This window comes from Sminthopsis crassicaudata, chromosome 2 (assembly GCF_048593235.1).
Source record: "Sminthopsis crassicaudata isolate SCR6 chromosome 2, ASM4859323v1, whole genome shotgun sequence".
NCBI lineage: Eukaryota > Metazoa > Chordata > Mammalia > Dasyuromorphia > Dasyuridae > Sminthopsis > Sminthopsis crassicaudata.
The window spans coordinates 126,363,301-126,384,750 of NC_133618.1; the positions used below are offsets into that span (position 1 = coordinate 126,363,301).

The 21,450-nt window shown below is 34.4% G+C and overlaps 1 long non-coding RNA gene across 2 annotated transcripts in view; it reads left to right on the forward strand.

Moving 5' to 3' along the window:
• Window positions 1–20,663, forward strand: part of LOC141553268 (uncharacterized) — a 125,125-nt gene extending 104,462 nt beyond the window's left edge. The window contains exon 4 of one of the 2 annotated variants that reach the window (XR_012485358.1): window positions 20,612–20,663. This is a non-coding gene — a long non-coding RNA (uncharacterized LOC141553268). The remainder of the gene's footprint in view (window positions 1–20,611) is intronic. The other variant, XR_012485359.1, reaches the window with a different exon arrangement.
• Window positions 20,664–21,450: the final 787 nt, after the last annotated feature.

The following is a 21,450-nucleotide window of genomic DNA, read 5'->3' on the forward strand; positions in this document are numbered from 1 at the left end:
CATATGGAAGAACAAAATGTCGAGAATTTCAAGGGAATTAATGAAAAAAAAATCAAATGAAGGTGGCCTAACTGTATCTGATCTAAAACTATATTATAAAGCAGCAGTCACCAAAACCATTTGGTATTGGCTAAGAAATAGACTAGTTAATCAGTGCAATAGATTAGGTTCACAGGACAAAATAGTGTACAACTATATCAATCTAGTGTTTGACAAACCCAAAGATCCCAAATTTTGGGATAAGAATTCATTTTTTGACAAAAACCGTTGGGAAAACTGGAAATTAGCATGGCAGAAATTAGGCATGGACCTACACTTAACACCATATACCTAGATAAGATCAAAATGGGTCCATGATTTAAGCATAAAGAATGAGATTATAAATAAATTAGAGGAACATAGGATAGTTTACCTCTCAGACTTGTGGAGGAGGAAGGAATCTGTGACCAAAGGAGAACTAGAGATCATTATTGATTACAAAATAGAAAATTTTGATTACATCAAATTAAAAAGCTTTTGTACAAACAAAACTAATGCAAACAAGATTAGAAGAGAAGTAACAAATTGTGAAAATATTTTTACAGTTAAAGGTTCTGATAAAGGCCTCGTTTCCAAAATATATAGAGAACTGACTCTAATTTATAAGAAATCAAGCCATTCTCCAATTGATAAATGGTCAAAGGATATGAACAGATAATTTTCAGATGATGATATTGAAACTATTTCCATTTATATGAAAGAGTGTTCCAAATCACTATTGATCAGAGAAATGCAAATTAAGACAATTCTGAGCTACCATTACACACTTGTCAGATTGACTAAGATGACAGGAAAAAATAATAATGAATGTTGGAGGGGCTGTGGGAAAACTGGGACACTGATACATTGTTGATGGAGTTGTGAAAAAATCCAACCATTCTGGAGAGCAATCTGGAATTATGCCTAAAATGTTATCAAACTGTGCATACCCTTTGATCTAGCAATGCTAGATCCCAAAGAAATTTGGGGCTTATATCTAAAGAAATACTAAAGAAGGGAAAGGAGCCTGTATGTGCCAAAATGTTTGTGGCAGCCTTTTTTGTAGTGGCTAGAAACTGGAAAATGAATGGATGCCCACCAATTGGAGAATGGTTGGGTAAATTATGGTATATGTTATGGAATGTTATGGAATATTATTGTTCTGTATGAAATGACCAGCAGGAGGAATACAGAGAGGCTTGGAGAGACTTACATGAACTGATGCTGAGTGAAATGAGCAGAACCAGGAGATCATTATATACGTCAACAACAATACTGTATGAGGATGTATCCTGATGGAAGTGGATATCTTCAACAAAGAGAAGATCTAATTCAGTTCTAATTGCTCAATGATGGACAGAATCAGCTATACCCAAAGAAGGAACACTGGAAAATGAGTGTAAACTGTTTTTCATTTTTGTCTTTCTTCCCAGATTATTTTTACCTTCTGAATGCAATTCTTCCTGTACAACAAGAAATTCGGTTCTGCACACATATATTGTATCTAGGATATACTATAACACATTTAACATATATGTGACTGCCTGCCATCTAGAGGAGGGGGTGGATGGAAGGAGGGGAAAATTCAGAACAGAAGTGAGTACAAGAGATAATGTTGTAAAAAATTACCCATGCATATGTAGTCAAAAATTATAATTATAAAATTAATTTTAAAAATTTTAAAAAGAATGAATGATGACAAAATCTGGAGCTTTTAAAAATAATTCATAATTCAGTCATTAGCTCTTATACGAGATTTTACCTGATCTTCCAGTTGTTAAGGCCCATTCTTTGAGAAGTTGCTTTTATTTTTTTTTTGGCATATATTTTGCATATATTCATCTATGTGTTCATTGTCTCCTCCAGTAGACTAAAACTTCTTTGAAGGCAGTGATTATTTTGGTTTTATGTAGAGTTTATCACAGTGCCATCTCTTCATCCCTTCTCCTGTTATTGAGTTTCTCCAGGATCTTTCATTTTCAGGAAGGGCCCAGGTTAACTGTCTTTCCTTACTTTCTCTGTTCTGCTCCTGGCTTTCAGGACTTCAATATCATCATGTCTTCTCTTGCCCCTCTTTTTATGTGTTACCTATCATCATTAGAATATAAACTTATATAAATCAGGGATTGTCTTTCTTTTTGTTTGAATTTGTATTCCAATATTTAGCAGAATGTCTGGCACATAGTACTAAATAAATGCTTGATACCTTACTTATTACCTGGAATATAGTGTTGAATAAATACTTGATGAATTGAAGTGGTAGATTGCTGACCAATAATACTCCTTGAAATAATCTAATTTTCTACAGTAGTGTGAAAATAATTTTGTAAAAAGAAAAAGAATTAAATTTATTGACACACAATTAACCTTACTATATATATATATAGGAAAAAACTTTTAACAGTCAACATTAGCAAAAGGAACATGCCTTTTCTTCAGTCATTTGTTTTACATTGTTTAACATGTAGTTGACAATATTTTGATATGTTGTCTTTATTCATCATAAGATCATACTTTTATTGCATTTTAAAAACCATACTTTTACAAATTGACCATTTCCCCAAGTCTAGCCTTGGTTGTAGCCTATAGTTTTTCAATGGGATTTAAAGCAGGTGAGTTCTCAGGCTATTGAAGCATGATTATTGTCATCTTGTTGATATCTTTTTTAAGCTTTCTTGGAATGGGACATAGTGAAAGTTTACACTGAAGTAGTCCTTTTCAAATCAAGAATTTCTATTGTTCTAGAATAATTTTGTTAATCATTATAACTACATATATACATATCATATATAAAATATATATTTGTATATAAATATATATATATATCAATATGTATTAATTATCTCTCCTACCTCTCCCTTTTACTCTCCCCTCCTTCTCTCTCCCCTTTATGTTCCTTTCCTTTTCTCTCTTCCCCTCTCCCTCTTCCCCCTCCCTCTTCTCCTCTCTCTCCCTCTCCCCTTCCTTTTCTTTCTTCCCTCCTTTCTCTCTCTCTCTCTCTCTCTCTCTCTCTCTCTCTCTCTCTCTCTCTCTCTCTCTCTCTCTCTCTCTCTCTCTCTCTCTCTCTCTCTCTCTCTCTGTGTCTCTCTGTCTCTCTGTGTCTCTCTCTCTCTCTCTCTCTCTCTCTCTCTCTCTCTCTCTCTCTCTCTCTCTGTATCCCTCTGTCTCTCTGTGTGTCTCTCTGTGTGGCTTGTCTCTTTCTCTTTTTATTTTTATCTCTCACAGAAGTCTATGTAGCATGGCAAACCTTCTAGCTGCTAGGTGCCTCTAAAGGTCTTTGTTTACTGGATATTAACCAGGTTTGGTGCACTAAGAGTTTGTAAGTTCTTGGCATCATTTTAACTTTTAAGTGCATTTGCTTTTGCACTTTGATTTGACTGATCCTATTTCATTGTGGTCTTGATTGATTTTTGAAACATCAAAAATTCCCACAACAATAACTGCTACAATATTTCCAACAGTTATTGAAATATACTCTTTAAAAACAACTTCAGCATGTTTTATTGGAATTGTGTCCATTACTTAAAAACAGAATTAAAAACAAAACAATATAGCAATGAAGTATATGTGTATGGTACAAAATCCAGCAGTTAAGAAATATCCATCAAATGGCTGGAAATGTGCAACATATTTAAACTGGAAAGAACTGATGAAAAATATCAGAGAACTAAACATGAGAAAATAAGTTTAATCCCCTGTTTTTGGTCAAGGTCAGATATTTTGAGATAACCTAGTATCAAAATAGGTACACACACATGGCCATTTCTATTACAGAATGAAATTATACCCAAATATATCTGTGACACCCAACATTATCTGAAAGTCTTTTACATGTCTGACTGCTTTCTGAATATTTTTATCTGCATAGTTGACTAGCCTTTCCAGTTTATCAATGTCTATAACTGTATTTATTTTCTCTTTAACCTTACCCTCCTTTGTATATTTCTATTTCTTTTGATTGTTATCACCATCTTTCTAAACACATTCCCTTCTTTCTTCCTCACATCCAATCAATAGCTAAGTTAGGTTAATTTTTTACCACTATAAAATTTCTAGCATCTATTTCATTTATTCTCAACTCTTACTAACACTCCCCAAGTTCAGACTATCATCACTGTTCTGAGATGTCATTATCATCTGGTCACCTAACCTCCTATTTCTCTTTTCTTTATTCCATCCTTTATCTAACTGGTTAAGAGAATTTTAATGCAAGGGTTATAGAACTACAAACTAGAAATGAAAGAGACCTTAAAGGCTATTATGACCAATTTGCATCTGTGTATGAATCCATTCTACAACATTTTCAACAAGTGACCTATTGAGACTCAATTGATACTCATTACTGTGTTAAAAATCTTCAAAAGTTATTTATTCAATCAGAAAACATTTATTAAAAACTTTTTATATATGAAGTATTGTGTTTTTTTAGGAATGAAAAAAAATAGAAAATAGCTTTTGTCCTCAAGGAACTTACATTTTAATTGAAGCATATATATTACACATATAGATATGTGAAATATTTACAAAGTACCTTTAAGGTAACCTTAAAGGGGAAGGCAGCAGCAGCTGGTGGGATGAGGAAAGTTCTCCTAAATAATTTGGTATGTTAGAGGAATTTTAAGAAACTCAAGGTGGTAGGAAGTCTCCAGCACATACAATAATTAAGTCAACACTTACTAGGTTCTAATTTGATAAAGACCCAAGGAGACTATAAGTAGAATTGAAAAAGGAGGGCATTCCAGGGAGAGTAGTTGTTGCTGTTTGTCCTTCCTTCTCAAAAACAACATGATGCCATGATATACATAGAGGATGGGCAGTGAAAAAATAGAAAAATGGGAGATAGATTGCCATGTGTGATCAATAGCAAGTAGAGCAGCGTGATTGGATTGTAGATCATGTGGAGGGGAGTGATGTAAGAAAAAAATAGGAAAGAAAGGGAGTAATTTGTGGAGAGTCTTAAATGACAAAAAGGGGACTGAATACTGTTTTTGATCATGTAGGAAATAGGGAAACATTACATTGCATAGAATAAGAGATTGTCTGTGTTTCTGGCACTCTAAACTAGGGGTTTGTAACCTGGGCTCTGTGAACTGTTTTAAAAAACATTTTGATAATTTTATTTCCAAATTCAATTATACTTCAATTATTCCAATCCTAAAATATTTTATTTGTAATTCTATGTAATTTATTTTTTGCATTTTATGACATTATTCTGTGGTATCCATAGACTTCACCAGATTGCAAAAGTTCATGACAAAAAGATTTGTACCTTTATTCTAAACAGTTTTTACCACTCCTAGACCCCGGTTTTTAGAGCTATGCCCCACATTAGGGGAAGTGTTGGTACATAGATTGCTCCCAGTTCAATAGATCTGTCTCTTAGCCTTACATTTTGTCTCTTGCTTCCTTCAGTCCATCAGCTTTCTAATTCAACCATTTTCATGACAAAGACTTGGGTTTTAGGCCTTGGAATTTATTTCAAAGTAATAAGAATTGGGGAAGTTTAACTTGGAGAAGAGAAAACTTAGTTGGAGACATGATAGTTTTCTTCAGGTATCTGAAAGGCTCTCATAAGGATGAAGAGGGATTAGAACTTTTATGTTTGGCCCCTGACGGCACAATGGTTGGGAGTTTCAAAGAGGAAAAATTTAGGTTTGATGTAAAGAAAAGGTACCGAAAATTAGAGCTTTCCAAAAGTGGCATTGATGTCTCCAGGGATAATGTTTCCACTTAACTTGGAGTCTCTAAGCAAAGGCTAGATGACCACTTTGTCAGGTAGGTTGAAGAGGGGATTCTTTTTCAGGGGTTAGATGAGATAGCCTCTGAGGTCTCTTCCAACCCTGAAATTCTCAGACTCTATGATTTTATATTCTGGCCCATAATTATAGGTCACACAGATGACTGCCTTGCATTCCTCAAATATATCTTTTCCTCCCTTAGGACAGTGTGAGTATACCCCACAGTTTTCTTGATAGATAGCTAAGGAGATACTGCCTGATTTCTGCTTCTTAAGCTTTCTGTTTGACTGCTGCCCTTTCAAGTAGAACTAACTCTCCAGGGTCCTTTCCAGGTACTATTTGGAAGCAGAAATCTTTCTGGATTGGCATTGAGACTTTCTCTTTTTTGTTTCCCCTTTTAAAACATGTTTTATTGGTGTATTAGTTTTTTTTTTCTATCACAGTAATTTCTCAGTCCCTACTACTCACCTCTATCAAATCTTTATCACAAAGAGAAATAGTTAAGCAAAAAAGACACATCAACCATGTCTGACACTCCCTATCTGTAATTCACTGCTTTTCTAATAAGAGGAGGGAAATGTTTGATCATCAGTCCCTTAAGAATCTGTAATAGGCTTTTATTGGAAGGGATCTCAGAAGCCATTTGATGCATGATCCCTCTTCTCTACTCTTTTTCAGATGAGGAAACTGAGACCTAGGAATATTTTATGTCTAGCCTAAGTCACTCAAGTAACAAAAATTATTATTAAAAAATCAATAATAACATATTTTAAACAGAAAAAAAGGACTTTTAGGGACTTGTGTCAAAGTTTTTTCAAATTTCAGAACAATCAAAAATAAGGATTTTCTTATGGCAAGAAGCCAGACAAAACAACTTCAGAAAAAAAGAGGAATAGAATCAAAGAGATAAAGGAGACTATCCAGTGGATTTAAAAGGAGAGAGATGTAAATATTAATAAGATAAAGATTATTGTGTTTGCTAATTATATTTGCTACTTTTTGGTCCTCCCTACTCCTGATCTGATTCCCTGAGTCGTCAGGCAACTATGGATATCTGGTTCCTTTAATGGCCTAGAGAGAACTCAGCAGATTGTGGCTGCCCCTTCTCAGTTTTTTCAATAATTGAGCCATCAAAGTTTTGGAACAGACAAATGAATCGAAATTCAGAAATAATACTATCTGACAAAAATTCCAAATCATAAAGAAAATCACAAAAATCTTTCTTAGGAAAAGGTAAAAGACTGTATTGTGCAGAATTCAAGGGATATAATTCTGCTAGGTATCCCTGATAAGTCCCAATGAAGCAAAAAAGGGGATGTTTGTGTTTGTATGTATAGATATTTTTCTCCCCAGTAAATAAGTAATCTGAAGAGGGGATGGCTGGAAAGATTTGTTTGCCAGATGGAATGGAACTGAGTGAAATGGCTCTGTTTTCTTCTATATAATTTCCTGTAATTAGAGTCTGATTGCCCAAGATTTCCAAGCCTCTCATTTCTCCCTCTGTTGGTATTTTGGTAACTTGTGGAAAATATCCTCATTTATAGGAGCAGCACAGTCCATAGTATGTGGACTCATAGACTATGACAGGAAGGAAGAAAGAAGAAAAGAAGAAAGGAAGGAAGACATGAAGGAAAGATTTGTTGTCTATTGTGTGACAGGCATTTTGCTAAGAAAATTTTACAAATATTAACTCATCAGATCCTCACAATAACCCTGGGAGGTACATTATATTATTATTTCCAGTTTATAGTTGAAGAAACTGAGACAGACAGAAATTAAATGACTTGCCCAGTATCATATATATTAGAGCTCAGGTATTCCAAACTATAGACTTAACATTCTATCCACTAACTCCTCTGTGGATAGAGGAATTGTTGCTTACTTTTATGTTTGCAATTATTGTATTTTGGGCTAGAATTTAATTACGTTGATATGGGAAACTCCTGGGTGGGAAGCTCCTCTACCCATGCAAAAAAGTGCATCTACTGATCTATAGTTGCCAATGCCATAGCTCTCTATGACATTGTTTAAATGTTTAAGTTTAAGTGGTCTGTCCAGAGTCATACAGACGTTTTTGTTTCTGAGGTCACCTCCCTATCCATTGTGCCTTTGTCAACAACAACAATGTAATAATGTAGAAATGATAATGAATGAATAAGGTCTCCTCCACTCAACCTTTCCATTCTTCACTCTCTTTTAATTTACAAAGTGATTTGGGATCATACAAAAAAGACCAAAGACTTGGTCATTGTCCTTAACTAGGCTTACATTATTAAGACATGCCCTTTTACATTTTATAAAGGCCTTCATATAAATATACCTCTGCCTTTGTGCTACTGACCTAACACTCAATTCACCTTGCACTGTGGATCTCCAGAGGGTAGCTGACAATTTCTCTTCTCAGAATTCTAGGAGTAGGTGGTTGGGCATGGTATTCTAGTATTGTGGCTCATGAACACCTATCTGGTATGTTTAGAAAATGGTATTTATTGATGTAGTATATTACTATATGAACAATTTGTATAAAATATCCTTCCAAAACTCTGGAATATACTCTCCTTTAAGTACATATGGAGTCTTAGGGAAAAGTTGGATTAAATTTAGGGAGAATGTGTTGCAAAAGGGCAACTCAGAGTTTCTGGTAGAGGTTCTTTCTGCTTCCCCCAATACATCCTATTCCATTTTGATATAGTATACTGCCAGGCAGTAAGGATTGATTAGTACCTTTGTAGAGTGTGGACGATTCCTTTTTTTTGACATGTATCAAAAATCCCAATATAGATCTTGCCATCAGTCATTGCTGCCTGGGGACACTGCTACTCATGGCTTCAGGAATGCCCATGTCTTCTTCTTGTTTAAAGTTCACAAAGGTAATGTGACCTCTGGTAGTGTTGGTAAGAAGAGAAAGTGAATAAGGAAGAGAAAGAACTCCATCCTTTTTCTGAAATATGTAAGTCCAATGGTTTGTGTAATTCTTTCAATCACTGGTAACATATTTTCTGCATAGAATCTGAATCATTTCATTTCTCCCAAATTTAATAAAGATTTATTTGCATTTAGTCTAGTTTATACTTTGATTGTATCAATAGAAGCATCAATGACTTGTTCATATCTGTTAACATCTTTGATATATTCTATGAATCATACAAAGAGCCATTCTCATATGACAAAGGTTTAAAGTTATAATTATCTTATAATTTACATTAGTTTGGATTGTGGTCTGTGGAACATCCCTCATATTAACGCCCCCCCCCCCCGAACTTTATTCAAGTGACAAAGTTGGAGTAACAGAGGCAATGTAAATTGCTTATTACTTTTGTGTCGACCTCTCAGGTTTTGTTACTCCTATAAAGGCAAGACCTAGTATGTTTAGAAAATGGTATTTATTGATGTAGTATGTTACAATATGAATAATTGGTATTTTTATACCAATTTATGCCAATTGGTATAAAAATATCCCTCCAAAACTCTGGGATATACTCGTTCTTTTTTAAGTACATAAAGTTTTAGGAGAAAATGAGACATTATTGGGATTCCCTTCTAATCACCATGTAAGATTCATCTCTGAACCTATAGAGAGTCAAGAGAACCCTTTACTCACCAACTGGACAAAAGGACTGGCATGATGGAAGGATATATAACAAGGTGAGAAAAATACAGGTGCTGAGAGAATTTTCAGAGAGAGTAGGCAGCTGAGGCATGGTGAAAAATCTGGAGAATCACAAGCAGAACTGGGAGAGTGGGTGGGGAAACATCTGTGGTGCTTTTCTTTATGCCAAAAGTAGAACAGCTTATAACTTCAAGAATTACCTTACTGATTATTTATCCTTCAAAAGATGGAAGAGCCAACAAAGAGAAATTCTATATCTGAGTCTCATTAATAGAGAGGAACTGGTTGATGAGCTAAAATAAGGGGAACCCAAGGGAAATGATCATTACATTATAGAGCTCATGATAGAGAAGAAGAAATCTAGTCATAGTTTGATGTGTACTCTAAATTTGGAGAAAGAAGACTTCAAAGGGTTCATAGGAAAAAAAAATCAAACTCTATGGAGGAAGCAAGTCCAGGAGGGGTTGGATATTCACATGAATAAAATTCTAACAGTACAAAAGAAAACTATTCCAGTGAGGGAGAAGAATGGAAGGTGACTGAAGAAACATATGAGGATGAGCAAGGAACAATCTTGAATTTAAAAAATAAAAATGTGCTGAGGATACAAACTACACTGGCTATAGAAGATGAATATGAATTTGGTAAAGTCTTATAAATTGTGTCATCAATTTTAAAGCTCTAAATAAGGATAATGAGGAGGGTCAGAGCACAATAAAAAATCTTATTTAGCTAATACAGGAGAAAAAGGAAAATCAAAAAAGGGATAAGGACTTTACTTATTGTGGTTGAGATGATTATAATAGACAACAGAGAATAGGGAGAACTGTTTAATTCTTGTTTTGTTTCCATTTTCTTTGCAAAGGAGCATTTATATGGGAAGTTCTGGAGGAAACATAACTAATTAGGAGCTGATATCTAAGATAAGTAAGATGATAATAAGAGACTAACTGCCCTTGATGAATTCAAATTATCTGTCCCAGGTGAGGTATATCCTCTTTCCTGAAAGACTTGGCAACTATGAATGCTGGACCACTGTCAATGATATTTGGAAAATTATGGAAAATCAGGGACATATTACTATGATGGAAAAGTGTGAATGTTCTTATTTACAATTGAAGGAATAGAATAGATTCAGTAAACTATAGTTTAGTAAGATTGATTTTGATTCCTAATGTAAATTCCAGAATATGCTGTTAAAGAGAGAACTTTTGAACTTTTATTTAGAGAAGCAGAAATTACATAAAGCCAACATTAACTTGTCCTACCATATTAACTTCATTTCATTTTCTGACAGGTTTCCTAAAATAATGAAGGGAATTTTGTGATTATAATTTACCTCAATTTTAGCAAAGATTTTGATAATGTATCTCATTTTATTCTTGATAAGATGGAAGGAAATAAATTAGACAATAATATAATCAGATGGATTAATAATGGATTAGATAGCCAAACTAAAAAAAAAACACAATAGTCTATGGTTCAAATTAAGTGAAGCAGGTTTTCATTGAATAATTTTTTCTAATCCTGTATTTTAAAAAATGTTATTAATGACTTGAATTAAAAGACATATAATATTAAATTTATGTATGACACAAAACTTGGAGGAATAGCTGACATATTAGATTGACAGAATCTAAACCAAAAAAAAACTTTCTAGGTCAAAACATTGCATTGAATCTAAAAACAATGATTCTGGAAGGTACTAATACTAAGAGGAGGGTGGTTAGGATGGAGTGGCACTTGAACTGAATCTTGAAAGGAATTGGTTCTAATAAATGAATTCATTGTGGAGTTTTTGGTTTCTGTAGTTTCTTCAGTTCTTTTTCTCCCCTTTCCATATGCCATCCAGAAAATTAGGGATGAAATCTTTACATATCATTCTCATATCCACCTACTAGTATATCTGGGAGATGGGGATTTTTTCTTTAGTCTTCCCCTCTTCCTGAGACAGGATAGAAAAAGAGACTTAGTGTAGCTTCAGACACACATCATCATGTTTTATTTTAAGCACCATCTGAGGTTAAAATGATAATAGAAATTTAGTCACCTTTAGTTACAGGGGAAATGAGGAGCCACAAATTTATATAAAGGCCCCTCTTTCTTCTTGGAGACTTGCTTTTCTAAAATTAAGAATTTCAAAAATTAACCAACACTTATTTTATCTCCATCATACTGAAAAACAAACAAACACAAACAAACAGATCCCTATAATAAATGTGCATAGTCAAGCAAAACAAATCCTCATATTAGCCAGGTCCAAAAATGTTTTTATGTATATTTAGTCTAACAACTTTCTGTCAAGCAGTGTTAAAAACATAATACAGAATAAATGGCTCTCAGAGGATCTTTTCTATACCAAAGGATTGGAAGGATTCTAACTTGTATACACTTTGATATATATATTTTAGTTACTAATACTATTGCTACTACTGCTGCAACTACTACCACTAAAAACTAAAGCAAATCACAACAATAATTTTATTTATATAAAGAAATGAGAGTTACAAAATACCATTGACTGTGTGGGTGGAGGAAATAGCTTTATGAAATATTTGAAAGCACCATGTAAAGTGATGATATGGAAGGAGGCACAGGGAACATTGAATGGAAAGAGAATGCTTTACCATTCTGTTGGATTTTCACCAATGCGTGGGGCTCACTTTTTCAGTCTAGTCTCTATTTCCTGTGAGTGAGAGAGACTGGAAAGGTATGAATCTTTTTGGGAATACAATATTCACCACATCACCCTTCTGAGGTTCTGTACCAGCTACTTTTGTTTATGAGCTACATGCCCTCTTTGCTTTGAGAAAAACAAAATAGTTTTCCTCAATGCTCTTCACCATTGCTCCTCCATTCCAAACTTTTGTGGGTCTCTCCAAATTGCATCCCTGTCTTTTTTTTTTTTTTTTTGCCTTCTTTTTAAATTTTTTTTTTTATTTTTACAAAAATTTTATGCATAGGTAATTTTCCAGCATTAACAACTGCAAACCTTTTGTTTCAACTTTTCCCCTCCTTCCCCCCACCCCTTCCCCCAGATGGCAGATTAACCAATATATGTAAAATATGTGTAAGTTAAATACAATATATGTATACATGTCCAAACAGTTATTTAGCTGTACAAAAAGAATCGGAATTTGAAACAGTGTACAATTAGCCTGTGAAGGAAGTAAAAAATGCAGGTGGACAAAAATAGAGGGATTGGGAATTCTATATAGTGGTTCATAGTCAACTCCCAGAGTTCTTTAGCTGGGTGTAGCTGGTTCAGTTCATTACTGCTCTCCTGGAACTGATTTGTCTCATCTCATTGGTGGAGAGGGCCTCATCCATCAAAATTGATCATCATATAGTATTGTTGTTGAAGTATATAATGATCTCCTGGTCCTGCTCATTTCATTCAGCAGCAGTTCATGTAAGTCTCTCCAGGCCTTTCTGAAATCATCCTGTTGGTCATTTCTTACAGAACAATAATATTCCATAATATTCATATGCCAATATTTATTCAGCCATTCTCCAATTGATGGGCATCCACTTAGTTTCTAGTTTCTGGCCACTATAAAAAGGGTTGCCACAAACAATTTTGCACATACAGGTCCCTTTCCCTTCTTTAAAATCTCTTTGGTTATAAGCCCAGTAGTAATACTGCTAGATCAAAGAGTATGCACGGTTTGATAACTCTTTGAGCATAATTCCAAATTGCTCTCCAGAATGGCTGGATGTATTCACAATTCCACCAACAATGTATCAGTGTCCCAATTTTCCCACATACCCTCCAACATTCTTCATTACCTTTCCCTGTCATTCTAGTCAATCTGACAGGTATGTAGTAGTATCTTGGAGTTGTCTTAATTTGCATTTCTGATTAATAATGACTTGGAGCATCTTTTCATATGGCTAGAAATAATTTCAATTTCTTCATCTGAGAATTGTCTGTTCATATCCTTTGACCATTTATCAGTTGGAGAATGGCTTGATTTCTTATAAATTAGAGTCAATTCTCTATATATTTTGGAAATGAGGCCTTTATCAGAAACTTTGACTGTAAAAATGTTTTCCCAGTTTATGACTTCCCTTCTAATCTTGTCTACATTAGTTTTGTTTGTACAAAAACTTTTTAATTTGATATAATCAAATTTTTCTATTTTGTGATCAATAATGACCTCTAGTTCTTCTTTGGACATAAATTCCTTCCTTTTCCACAGGTCTGAGAGGTAAACTATCCTGTGCTCTTCTAATTTATTTATAATCTCATTCCTTATGCCCATTTTGACCTGAGCTTGGTGTATGATGTTAAGTATGGATCAATATCTAGTTTCTGCCATATTAATTTCCAATTTTCCTAGCAATTTTTTTTCAAACAATGAGTTCTTATCCCAAAAGCTGGGGTTTTTGGGTTTGTCAAACACTAGATTATTGAAGTTATTGGCTGTTTTTACTTTGATCCTAACCTATTCCACTGATCAACTAGCCAAATTTTTAGCTAATACCAAATGGTTTTGGTAACTGCTGCTTTATAATATAATTTTAGATCCAGTATAGCTAGGTCACCTTCATTTGATTTTTTTTTTCATTAATTCCCTTGAAATTCTTGACCTTTTATTTTTCCATATGAACTTTGTTGTTATTTTTTCTTGGTCATTAAAATAGTTTTTTGGGAGTCTGATTGATATAGCGCTAAATAAATAGATTAGTTTAGGTAGTATTGTCATCTTTTTTATATTTGCTTCCCCAATCCAAGAGTATTTAATATTTTTCCAGTTGGTTAGATCTGACTTTATTTGTGTGGAAAGTGTTTTGTAGTTTTGCTCTTATAGGTTCTGATTTTTCTTTGGCAGATAGATTCCCAAATATTTTATACTATCAGTAGTTACTTTAAATGGAATTTCTCTTTGTAGCTCTAACTGTTGGATTTTGTTAGTGATATGTAAGAATGCTGATGATTTATGTGGGTTTATTTTGTATCCTGCAATTTTGGTAAAGGTATGGATTATTTCTAATAGCGTTTTAGTAGAATCCCTGGGGTTCTCTAAGTATACCATCATATCATCTGCAAAGAGTGATAGTTTGATTTCCTCATTACCTATTCTAATTTATTTAATTTCTTATCTCTTATTGCCAAAGCTAGCATTTCTAATACAACATTGGATAGTAATGGTGATAGTGGTCAACCGTGTTTCACTCCTGATCTTACTGGGAAAGGTTCCAGTTTATCCCCATTACATATGATGCTTACTGACGGTTTTAAATAGATGCTACTAACTTTTTTAAGGAAAAGTCTATTTATTGCTATACCCTCAAATGTTTTTAATAGGAATGGATGTTGGATTTTATCAAATGCTTTTTCTGCATCTATTAAGGTGATCATATGATTTTTGTTAATTTCGCTGTTAATATGGCCAATTATACTGATAGTTTTCCAGTTTTCCTAATATTGAACCAGCCCTGCATTCCTGGTATAAATCCTACTTGATCATGGTGTATTATCCTGGGGATGATTTTCTGTAGTCTTTTTGCTAATATCTTATTTAAGACTTTAGCATCAATATTCATTAAGGAGATTGGTCTATAGTTTTCTTTCTCAGTTTTCAACCTACCTGGTTTAGGTATCAGTACCATATCTGTGTCATAAAAGGAATTTGGTAGGACTTCATTCCCTTTTAAAAAATAGTTTATATAACATTGCAGTTAATTGTTCTTTAAATATTTGGTAGAATTCACATGTAAATCCATCTGGTCCTGGGGATTTTTTCTTAGGGAGCTGATTAATAACTTGTTCTATTTCTTTTTCTGAAATGGGATTATTTAAGCAATTTATTTCTTCTTCTGTTAATCTGGGAAGCCTATATTTTTGGAGGTAGTCATCCATTTCATTTAGGTTATCAAATTTATTAGTATAAAGTTGAGCAAAGTAACGCCTTATTATTGCTCTAATTTCCTCTTCATTGGTGGAAAGTTCCCCCTTTTCATTTTGAAGGCTAACAATTTGATTTTCCTCTTTCCTTTTTCTGATAAGATTTACCAAAGGTTTATCTATTTTATTGTTTTTTTTTCATAAAAGCAACTCTTATTTTTATCTATTAATTCAATAGTTTTTTACTTTCAATATTATTAATATCTCCTTTTAATTTTAGAATTTCAAGTTTAGTATTTAATTGGGGGTTTTTAATTTGGTCTTTTTCTAGCTTTTTAAGTTGCAAGCCCAATTCATTGATTTTCTCTTTTTCTATTTTATTCAAGTAACTCTTTAAAGATATAAAATTTCCCCTTATTACTGCTTTGGCTGCATCCCACAGATTTTAGTATGATGTCTCATCATTGTTATTATCTTGAATGAAATTATTAATTTCATTATTAATTTGCTATTTCACCCAATCATTCTTTAAGATGAGATTATTTAGTTTCCAATTACATTTTGGTCTATTTACCCCTAACTTTTTGTTGAATGTAGTTTTTATTGCATCGTGATCTGAAAAGAAAGCATTCACTACTTCTGCCTTCCTGCATTTAAATTTGAGGTCTTTATGTCCTAATATATGGTCAGTTTTTGTATAGGTTCCATGAACTGCTGAGAAGAAAGTATACTTCTTTCTGTCACCATTCAGTTTTCTCCAAAGATCTATCATACTTAATTTTTCTAATATTCTATTTACCTCTTTAATTTCTTTTTTATTTGTTTTGTGATTTGATTTATCTAATTCTGAGAGTGCAAGGTTGAGATCTCCCACTATTATAATTTTGCTGTCTATTTCTTCTTGCAACTCTCTTAACTTTTCCTTTAGAAAGTTAGATGCTATACCACTTGGTGCATATATGTTTAGTATCGATATGGCTTCATTATTTATGCTACCTTTCAGCAGGATATAGTTTCCTTCCTTATCTCTTTTAACTAGATCAACTTCTGCTTTTGCTTGATCTGAGATCAATATGGCTACCACTGCTTTTTTGACTTCACTTGAAGCATAATAGATTCTGCTCCAGCCTTTTACCTTTACTTTGTATGTATCTCCCTGCTTTAAATGTGTTTCCTGTAAACAGCATATTGTACGGTTCTGACTTTTGATCCAGTCTGCTATCTGCCTCCCTCTTAATGGGAGAGTTCATCCCATTCATATTTACAGTTTAAATTACTAATTCTGTATTTCCTGCCATCATATTATCCCCAGATTATGCTTTTTTCCCTTGCCCCCCTGAATCTCTTTTTCAGTATTAAATTTATGGGACCTACTTGTGTCATGCAGCCTTCTCTCTTTAGTATTCTTCCCTCCTCCCTTTAAATCTCTTCCCCTTTCTTGTACCCTTCCATTATAACTCTTTTCCTTTTCCTTTTTTCTTCTCCCGCTTTTTAATGAGGTGAGAGAGAAGTCTCTGTAAAACAAATATGTCAATTATTTTCTCTTTGAGCCAACTCTGATGAGAGTAAGAGTCACACAATATTCACCCCCTCTCTAAATTTCTTCAGATATGATAGGTTTTCTTTGTCTCTTCATGGGATGTAGTTTTCCTCTTTTTAATCTCCCCTTTTCCCTTATTCTGACACTATCCCCTTTCCATTTCTACTTTCCTTTTTTATGTTATATCAGTAAAATCAAATTATACATGTGGTCTTTATGTATATAAACACAGAAATTCACAACAGAAATACAATTCTCAAGAGTTCCTTTTATCTTTTTCTGCTTCTCTTGAGTCCTAAATTTGGAAATCAAATTTTTTGTTTAGATCTAGTTTTTTCCCTTAGAAACAAAGTGAATTCTTCTGTTTCATTAAATGTTCATCTTATTCCATCGAGGAAAATGTTCAGTTTAGCTGGGTAGTCCATTCTTGGCTGCATTCCAAGTTCTTTTGCCTTTCAGAATATCAGATTCCAGGCCCTTTGATGCTTTAATATAGAGGCAGCCAGATCTTGAGTGGCCCTCGGTATTTGAATTGTTTTTTCTTGGCTGCTTCTAATATTTTTTCCTTAGTCTGATAATTCTGAAATTTGGCCACAATATTCCGTGGAGTTTTTTTTTTTTTTTTTTTTTTTTAGGGTCTTTTTCAGGTGTTCGATGAATTCTTTTTTTTTTTTTTTTTTTTTTCAATGCCTATTTTACCTTCTGATTCTATTACCTCTGGGCAGTTCTCTTTGATGATTTCCTGTAATATAGTATCTAGGCTCTTTTTTTATCATAATTTTCGTGAAGTCCAATAATCCTCATCTTATCTCTCCTAGATGTATTTTTGAGGTCTGTTGATTTTTCAAGTAGATATTTAATGTTTCTTTCTATTTTTTCATTTTTTTTTTGGTTTTCCTTGACTGATTCTTGGTGTCTCAATGAATCATTCCTTTCTATTTGCTCAGTTCTGATTTCATTAGCTTTTTTTAACTTCTTTTTGTATATGTCCAATTGTAAATTAGTTGTTTTGCTCTATGGAATTTTTTTCCATTTCACTGATTTTTTTTTTTTTTTTTTTTTTTTTTAGTGAGTTATTTTCTTTTTCCAATTCACAAATCCTACTTTCTTGGGAATTCTTTATCTTTTCCAATTCACAAATCCTACTTTTCTGGGAGTTCTTTACCTTTTCCAATTCAGAAATTCTTTTTCCCTGCACTTCCTGGCAGTTTTTTTTAACTTCTCCAATTCACATTTCAGGAAGTTGTTACTCTCTTGCATAGCTTCTCTTTCCTTTCCCCATTTTTCTTTTAGCTCTCTTTTAAGATTTTTAATAGTCTCTTCTAGGAGAGCCTTTTGTGTTGGCACCAACGATTGTCTGGAGACTGTCTGCTATTAGTCTCCTAGGTGTTGAAAACCTGTTCTCTTTCTATGTAGAAGCTATCGATTGTCCTTTTGATTTTTTTAATTTGTTTTTTAAAGCCTGTAGGGTCTGCCGTCAGGGCCAGGAGGTTACCAGCTTCCTTTGCTGAAGTTGTATGGACCTCTTGCCAAGGGGTACAAAGAGTGGCCAGGTACCGGAGTTCTTTGGGAAATAGTTCCCTAAAGGAAGTGACTCTGGCCTGCAAGGCCCAGCTGCTGGGGTGCCCTGTGAAGAACCCCGACTTGTGTGGATTAATTACTGCCCTGGGGTAAGAAGCTGAGCAGTGAAAGTGTCACTACCCAAAGCTGAAGACTGCTGTGGGGCTGTGGGTATTAGCAGTTACCTAGCCAATAGTCCCTCAAGGCACTGGAAATGGCTCTACCTAGGGAAACACTGTCCTGCTAAGGAAGTTCTATTGCCCTAGGCCAAACCTCCCACTGTACAGATTAGAAGCTGCCCCAGGCTGTGCCCTGCTGCTGTGCAGATTTGCAACTGCCTTGACCCTGCTGCAGAATGCAGTTGTGCATTGTGCTGGTCTATGCTGAGTCACTTCTGGTTTGTGGGGGTTATGGCCAGATCCGATTAGGTTCTGGCGTTTTTTTTAGAGTACCCTGTACCTGTGGCTCTAATCTGTCTGCTTGTCCACTGCTTTATAATCAAGGTAAAGCAGTCAGCCTATGGAAGAATCATTTCCACTACTTTTCTAGCCACAGAGGCTACCCTGTCCCTGGTGCACTCAGGACACTAGTCTTTCCTATCTCCCTGCCTGCAGCTGGTCTGTTCCCATCCCTCAGGACAAACCTGCTCTGGCAGCCCTCCAGATTATCTTTGGCAGGTGTGAATTTCACCAGTCAGGCACTATTTTTGAGGCTGAATTCAAAGATTGGTAGTGAGGGCATGAGAGGAGCTTACAGACTTTAATACCTTCACTGCCATCTTGGCTCCCATATCCATGTCTTAAAGCTTACCCTTCTTATAATTGAGGAGTGGGGAGAGGGGAAGATTATTCCTAACTACTTTGCAATTAATCCCTGTAAACAGTTTTTACAAGAATTTAAGACAACCCATACTAAGGTGTGGAGGTGAGGGATTGAATGTCTTTTTATTGTTTGTAAATGTCATTGTACTTTTAAAACATACTTCTTATTATTTGTGCTTGTTCTCTAAGAGGATCAAGGAAGGTGACTTAGGCTGGCAAATCGATTTAAGTGAGGCAAAGTTGTGCAAATCATCAGCTCCACCCTCTCCTTTAAAGACATTTGAATCCAATGGCAAGAGATCAGGATGACTGGTGATCGTCCAGGAAATAGTGGGAGAACTTGAATAATTTAAGCTAAAGTATTTCTCTGGTGTGTTTGTCAAGGCCACACCAATTCATTAAAATCTAGGTCAGAATTGAGGTAAAAGATGGCCTGCTTTGCCTTCATAAAAGAATCAATTGGGGAGCAGAAGACCCCTTGGCATTTCTGGCCAGAATAAAAATAATTGCTATTTACACTCACTGTGAATCATCAAAATGAAACAATGAGTAAGTGAGGATTGGATTGGGGTCTATTATTGGCCAATCACTGAGAGCCAGAGTGAATGGGTTTAGAGGCATGGTCTAGTAGCTCCATTTGCATCGCAATGGGCTTTTCAAAGCCTGTTTTATCAGAGCTGTATTTCAATAAATCATAAATGAAAACAACCTGAGACAAAAGAGTTAATTGTCCCAGTTTTTAAAAAATTGATAGACCAAATAATAGGAAAGAAAAAAATTAGTTTCCAAAACCCAAGATACCTTGGGAAGTATAAGTGATTAAAATTTTATATTCTCTTGGACAAAGCATTCACATGTAAGTCTAGTCATCTAGGATGACTTATTAGTTCCTGCTATTGAAAGGACCCCAGTGACTTGTTCATTAGCATCTATAAGTGGTTACTTACCTTTCTAAGAAAATATTCATGAAATCCCACCAATAAGTATTAAATCAATCTGGGCTTTGTGGACAGAGGCAGAGAATGAGGAGGAGGGAAAAGAAGCATTGCTCAATTGGAACTGGCCTATTGGGTACCCTAGGAGATAGCTATTACTAACAAATTATTGTTTATTCTTCATTCTCAAAGAGGACCAATGAGATCAGGAGGCTGATGTCTTGACTTGCAAGTGAATTGGATTTAATTGAGGTAGAGAATTTAAGACAATCTTTACTAAAGTGTATAGGTGAAAGATTGAATGTTTTATATATATATATATATATATATATATATATATATATATATATATATATATAGTGAAGGCAGCTGAGTATAGTGGAAATTTTATTGAAAGCAGAGTCAGAAGACTTGGGTTTTAATTCTGGTTCTAATGCCTCCTCCCTGTGAAGCTGTGGATAAGTCAATGCATATATCTGAGTCACAGTTGCCTAATTTATAAAATAAAACTGATTAGACTTTTATTTCTTCCACACAGGTGAAGAAAGAACTTCATCCGCCTTACAGCAATTTGAAGATCTCAAAGGACCATAGAAATGTGTTATTAATTTAAAAGTCATTATATATTATAATAAAAGGTATTCATTTTGAAGTGATGCTTTTTCTTTTCTCTTTTTATTTCTTAGAAATTCACTCAGAGGTTTTGGGGTCCCTCTGAAGGGACAAGATTTCCCAGAGATAAGGAAAGCTAGTACTGAGAATGGAAAATGGATGGATGCCAGTGGCATTTTCTAGAAGAATGAAATTTTGACATGGGCAGCATTCTCTTTTCTTTTATCACAGCCCCTCTCTGGGCTGAGATGTCACACTTAAACCCTCATGTGCTGGCATGAGAAAACACAGTTAATATTTATGATACTGAAAGTTTGGCAGCTTTAAAATTAGGTGAGGAAAGACCTCTCAGAAGGGTGGCTCATTTAGTTCAGATTGTCCATCAATCAGATCTCTCTGTTCCCTTGAGTGACTTTTGCTGGTTTTATAAAAATAAAGATTACAAAGACTTCCTCTTTTCCCTTTGTGTTCAGCTAGATGATTTTTATTCTTTAGGGTGAGTCTGTATTGGGTAAATAAATCACTCTAGTCCTCTGGGGTGACTTATTGGCCCCTGCTGTTGAAAGGACCCAAGTGACTTGTTCATTAGCATCTATAAGTAAGTGGTCACTTACCTTTCCAAGAAAATATTCATGAAATCTTACTAATAAGTATTAAATCATTCTGGAGAAAAAATGCAGAAGGTGGGGATGAGGGTTAGTAGGACACAGAAAGAAAAAAAAAGCTTTTCCTACTCAGATGAACTTCAGGATTATATCTCTTAAA